Source organism: Galeopterus variegatus, unplaced genomic scaffold (genome assembly GCF_000696425.1).
Source record: "Galeopterus variegatus unplaced genomic scaffold, G_variegatus-3.0.2 Scaffold4675, whole genome shotgun sequence".
Taxonomy (NCBI): Eukaryota; Metazoa; Chordata; class Mammalia; order Dermoptera; family Cynocephalidae; genus Galeopterus; species Galeopterus variegatus.
In genome coordinates, this window is record NW_007730786.1 from 67,835 (window position 1) to 74,725 (window position 6,891).

Genomic DNA, 6,891 nt, shown 5'->3' on the forward strand with positions numbered 1-6,891 from the left:
TTAAGGAGAACAGCAGGAGACCAAAAAAGGGGTCTGTTTGGCCATGGCTGCTTTTCTTCACAAAACTTCAGAGTCTTCAGAGAAAAAGAGTAGCACATGCAGTTAAGAAAAGAACCACTGCTTTTAAGAGAGGATTTTTTTTTTTTTTTTTTTGCGGATCCCTGTATTTAAAATTTGAGGTCCTATTTCAGAAGTTAATACTGTACGGGCGGTGGAAGAGAGGTCCATTCCTGCACTCCCTGGGGTTGCTCTAGTGAGATTTGAAACGGATTGTTATTGTTGGCTGAGAGAAACTTGATAGCCCCCCTTTGGTTCGGGGCCTGGGGCTGGACCCTTTTCCCATTTCCCTGAGGGGACAGTAAGGGATTTCCCTGAGCATCAGTTTTGGATCTACATTCATTTGCCCAATGTTTTCCTTTCTTACATCGTGGGCAAAGTCCAGGAGGCTTGGTGACTACGGCTTTTGTCTGGTATTCCTGACAGTTTTTAGCAAAATGACCAGGCTTGCCACATTTAAAGCAACCTTTATTATTTTGGCCTTTATTAGCTAAAAAATCCTTTACTGTTTGTCCACTGAGGGCTGCGGCCATGGCTAAACCTTGTTGATAAGAGGAGCCAATGTCCGAGCAAAGACGAATATATCCTTGAAGGTCAGTTTTATTTTTGCAGGGCCTAATGGCCACCTGGCATGCAGGATTAGCATTTTCAAAAGCCAATTGTTTTATGCAATCAAGATTGGCATCTGCATTGCCTAACAACCTATCTGCTGTTGTCATTAGCCGGTTAACAAAATCTGAAAAAGGCTCTTATTCTTAGATAGGGAATTTTCCATTGTTCTTCCTTTCAACATCTTTTTTAAAGAATTTTTTTTTTCTTTCCATGAAAAAGGTTCATTCTCAACCTCCGTCTTGTTCTATAAGCATTTTTTTTTCTTCTCTCAAGCTTTAAGTCTTCCTTTTTCCTCATATCTTTTAACATTATCAAAATTACAAACCTAAAACGCTAAGCAATATCTTAGTAAGCTGCTCGCTATTTACACTTCCTAGCACTGTATTCTCTTTTCTTAACAGAAAAACTTATCTGCAACTTCTTCATGCTGTGACTCCTGCCTCACCAGCCTCTGGCCCTGAGACCCCTGAAGTCTCCACTTTTGTCTCCTGGGCCACTAATATCTCACACTCTGCTATCTCAGCTTCTATCCTCAGCACCCCGGAACCCACAGATATCTCCAACTCAAGACCACCTTTTATAATTAGTAGTCCCTTCTTCTGGGAACCAAGGACAAAAATTCTTCACGAAATCAAAAAATCTTAATAGATCACTTGTTTTAACCTTTACTCCTCGTGTCTTTAAAGCTTTTTGTAACTGTCTTATGTACACGTCATGACAACTTAATTCTTAATTCTTAATTTTTGATTCTTAATTCTTAATTCTTGTCCCATTATCAGGCGCTCTTACTCACCTTATCCTGACGCAGCAGGTTCCCGCGGCGGATGAAGGTTTTACTCTTTCATTTTCAGTGGTCGACCCTCCTATGCGCCTTCTTCCTCACTTTGTCCCCCGTATCCAGGCCCCACGTTGGGCGCCAAAAATGTCCCGACCCGCGGGATATTCAACGCAGACCCTGGAGGGGGGAGTGGGAATTGGATGGGACAAGAGACACGAGAAATTGAGACAAGACAGTATTCTGATCAAGTCTCGTTTATTGATTCTTAGGTTACATCTTATATAGGAGAAGGCAGGCATGCTGCAAAGGGTCTGGAATGTAAAGATATGATAATATCTTGAGGAGAGACAAAGACAGGACATTCAAAGTAAAGGTTGCCACCCAGAATGTTTATGGTTAAACAGTTTCTAGAGAAGGATAAAAGGTCACTTGCAAATTAACTTGCATAGCCAGGAGCAATCAGTTTCTGGCATAAAGATTTCGAGGCAGTTATCATGTAAAGCACGGCCATCTGAGCAGATTTGTAAAGTACGGCCATCTGAGCAGATTGTCACGTAGGAGTGGTCTCACAAGAAGAGGTGTGGGGCTTTAGGCTCCCAACAATTTCTGAGGGTACCATGAAAGTAAAGTAACTCCACGCCCGTGTGTGCTCTCAACTACTAGGAACTTAGTTAATTCCTAAAGAACTGAAATCTTTATTTTAATGTTTTTGCATTACATGAGTTTTAAAAATGCATCCAAATTAAGAAAAATCAAGTTTGTTCTTTTTTTTTTTTTTTCCTTTTTGTCTTTTTTCGTGTCCAGCAACGGATTGCAACCCTCGGTGCTGCACCCACCCCTTGCTCAGCCAGTGAGCGGGAACCGGTCTGTATGTGGGATCCGAACCCTCGGCGGGAGCGCCGCCTCGCTCCCAAGCGGCGCACTGTAGCAGTGCACCACCGGGCCGGCCCAAGTTTGTTCTTTTTTAAAATCCTGAAAACTTAATTGACAAAAGTATTTTGTTTTATCACTAGACTGGTGTAAGAGAGCCCGTTATGCCAGTATTTTGCTTCTAAGAGACACCTATGGATTTCCAGTTCTGCTTTAGCAAACATTTTGCTGCACATTTGTTGTGCATGAATCTATTTGTGTACCAATCACTGCTATAAGTGATTGTATAAGCTAATAGGATGTATAAGCTAATAAGACACTATTCTTGCACACAAGCACAGTTTACTAGGGAATATAGGATGCTGAAATACAGGAATATGTATAAGGTAAACAGGTAGTATGGAGAAGAGGAAGATGAACTCCACGGTGATGGAGAATACGTAGACAGGGATTGCTTCTACAGATGGTGATAGAATTAAAGGAAGAACAGGAATTTATTAGGCACACAAAAGGCTATTGAAAGCAGAGGGAAAAGTACAAATGCATGAAATAATGGCAGAGTATTTGGAGAGTTACAACTTCCAGCATTTACTACAGTGACTGGCACATAGTTAAGTGGTAAGCACTCAATAAATATTTAAGTGGAAAAATGAAAATAGTATAGCTGGACTGTCTCTGAGGCATAATCCAAAGGGCACACATAAACCTGGAGATGACCCAGACATTGAGATAAACCTTGAGAAAACCAGCCCTCACCCTAAAAATAAGAAATCACTAGTGATATGTGAAGCCTGTGGTAAACTTAGGGTAACCCCAACAACAACAAATCTTAAACCTAGCCCAATTCCGGACTATATTAATGTAACTTCCCCTGCCCCCATACACATACTAGAAGCTCAGTAGAAGGAAAGACATGCCCTTTCCAGTAATTAAATCTATTTACCTTTGTTTTTATTGCCCTATATGAGATAACCTGGCTTTCAGGAAAAAAAATGCAAGAGAAATCAATACTTCCCCATCTCATCCCCCACCAAGAAATAAATCAATCCTCAGAACTAAACTTAAAAATAACATAGCTATTGGACTATCTGACAAGGAATTTAAAATAGCTATGAGTAATATGTTAAATGTTGTAATATAAAATGTGCACAACAGGCAAGATTAGATGGGTAATTTGAGCAGAGAGATGAAAACCATAAGAAAAAATCAAATGGAAATAGAAGTGAAAAACAGTAACAGATGAACAATGTTTTCATCAGGTTTATTAGTATACTTGACACAGCAAAGGAAAAGTGAGCTTGAAGATAGGTCAATAAACATTACCCACCAAAGTACAAGGGGAGGGGGGATGGGGACAAAAAAGAATAGAGTGTCCAAGAGCTGTGGGAAAGTATCTATTGGTTCAACACACATGTAACTGGAATTTCAGATGGCATAGAGTGAGAAAATGGGGCAGAATAAATACTTGAAGAAATAATGGCCAAGAAATTTCCAAAGTTAATGACCCCAGAACACAAATCTATGAAGCTAAGAGAACACAAAAAAAGATAAATACCAAAGGGACACACACACGAAATATACCTAGGCATACAGTTCAAACTGCTGAAAACAGAAAATCTGAAGGAAGCCTGAGGGAGAAGAAAAGACATTACATACAGAGAAACAAAGATAAGGAAGAATTACAGCAGTCTTATCAGAACAGTGCAAGCTAGAGGACAATGTAGATACCCTTAAAGTACTGGGAAAAAAAAAAAAAAAACTCTCAAATAGACAGAAATAAAGACTTTCTCAGAGTAACAAAACAATACATTACCAGAAGACCTACTGTACAAGAAATTTTAAATGAAGTTTGAAGAAGTAATATGAAACAACAGATACTTGGATATACACAGATATGAAGAGAGATGGAATAAATGAAGGTAAAATAATTGTTCTTTAATCTGAAATATAACTTGCTTTCTAAAACAATGAGTAAAAAAATGTGTTCATAGCGTATGTAAAAATATATGACAGAAGCACAAAAAATGGGAGGGAGAAAATGGGAATACATTATATAAGATATTTACATGTTAAGTGGTATATTATTTGAAGGTATAGTCTAATTAATTAAAAATGTATTAACTAAAATCTATTATAAATCCTAGAGTAAAAATTTTCAAATGATGTAAATAGTTAATAGGATAAAATAAGAAAATTAAAAATGCTCAGCACAGTTGAAGGCAGAGAGGGAATAAAAACGAAAGAACAGATGGAACAATTAGAAAAGAGTTAATGGGATGAATAAATTTTCATTCAACTATATAAAAAATTACATCAAATTTAAGTGTTCTAAGCTTACCAGTTAAAAGACAGAGAGACTGTAAGATTGAATGAAAAAGCAGGACCCAGCTATATATCCTGTCTACCAGAAACCCACTTTAAATATAAAGGCATAGATAAAAGTAAATAGTGGGCAAAAGACAGACCGTGCAAACGCTAACAAAAAGAAAGCTGAAATCAGTATGTTAAATGAAGTAGACTTCAGAACAAGGAATATAATCAGGGATAAAGAGAATGGAAGGGGTCAGTTTTCCAGAAAAACATAACAATCCTAAATGTATATGCATTGGATTACAGAGGTACAAGTTACATGAAAGAACAATGGACAGAACTGAAAGGAGAAATAGACAAATCCACAAGTGTGATTAGAGACTTCATCACTTCTCTTGATAATTAATAGAACAAGTAGACAGTTCGGTAATGGGCCACAATAATCAACCACATTGTATATCAACAAAATAAAGTAAAGAACAAGTAGACAGAAAATCAGTAAGGATATGAAAGACCTGAATGACATGATCAATCAACTTGACCTAGTTTACATCTATAAAACATTCCACTTAACAAGAGCAGAGTACACATTATATTTAATTGCACATGAAACATTCCCCAAGACAGACCACAAAACAAATATTAATAAATTTTTAAAAATTAGTTATCATACAAAGTATATCCCTTGAATGTAATAGAATTAAACTAGCAATAAAAGAGATATCTGAAAATATTTTAAAGAATTAAAACTCTTTTAAATTTATTACAAATTTTATTTCTTTTTCTTTTTTTTTTTTTTTTTTTTTTTTTGTCCTTTTTGAGACCGGCTGCACCGTGCTCAGCTAGTGAGCGCTGTGAGCGCACCGGTCATCCCTATATAGGATCCGAACCCGTGGTGGGAGCACCACACTCTCCCGAGCGCGCCACGGGCTCGGCCCTCAAATTTTATTTCTTTAATAGTTATAGAACTGTTCTGATTATCTTTTCTTGAGTAAACTTTGGTAGTTTGACTCAAAAAATTTTTAAATTTTAATGAAGTTGTCAAATTTATTTACATAAGGTTTATAAAACTCTTTTGTCATTTACTTAATAATTATAAAATTTATAGTGCTGTCACTTCTGCCATTCCAGATATTGGTAACTTGTATATTCTCTCTTTTTTTTTCCCGATTAGTCTGAATGAAGATTTATTGGTTTTGTTGACCTTCTCAAAGAACCAGCTGTTGTTTTTCTGCTTTCTATTTCTTGATTTCCATTTTTATTTTTATTATTTTCATTCTTATGCTAACTTTGGATTTCATTTCTCTTTCTAATTTATTAAGGTGAAAGTTGAAGTCACTAATTTGAAATATATATCTATATTTTTTTTTCCTTTTTGTCTTTTTTTACTGACCAGTAACGGGATCACAACCCTCGGTGTCGCGCCCATACCGGGGACCGGCAACGGGATCGCAACCCTCGGTGTTGCGCCCGCACTGCGCTCAGCCAGTGAGCGGAACCGGTCTCCACATGGGATCCAAACCCTCGGCGGGAGCGCTGCCGCACTCCCAAGCAGCGCACTCTCCAGTGTGCCACCGGGCCCGGCCCTGAAATATTTTTATAACACAGGCATTTAGTACTATTATATTTCTTTCTAAGTACTGTGTTAGCTGCACCCCACACATTTTGGTATGCTGTGTTCTAAGTTTCATTCAACTCAAAGTACTTCCATTTTCCCTTTTGATTTCTTGTTTGACCCCATGGGTTACTGAAAAGTTTGCAATTTTGGTCCAAATATTTGGTGATTTGCCAGTTATCTTTCTTTTACTGATTTTTAAGTTAATTTCATCTGCTCAGAAAACATATTTTGTATGACTTGAATTCTTTTAAATTTATTAGGATTTGTTTTAAGGCCTGCAACATGTTCTATCTTGGTAAATGTTTTGGGTGCATTTGAAAAGAATATGTATTCTACTGTTCTTGGTGTGGACGGTTCTATAAATGTTAATTAGGCCAAGTTGGCTAATAGTGTTCTTCAAGTCTTTACTATCCTCACTGGTTTTCTGTCTCTGTGTTCTATTGAGAGAGCCATGTTGAAATCTCCAGTTATAACTGTGGATTTGTCTGTTTCTCCTTGTAGTTCTATCAGTTCTTTCCCCCACTTCAGGTAGTTTCCTCACATCCACCTTCTTTTCATTACTCAGGTAAAAACTAGAGGAGGAACGCTATGCAGATTTCTGGGCTTTATTTATCTGAGAGCACTCTCTTCTCAGGCACTGTATCCT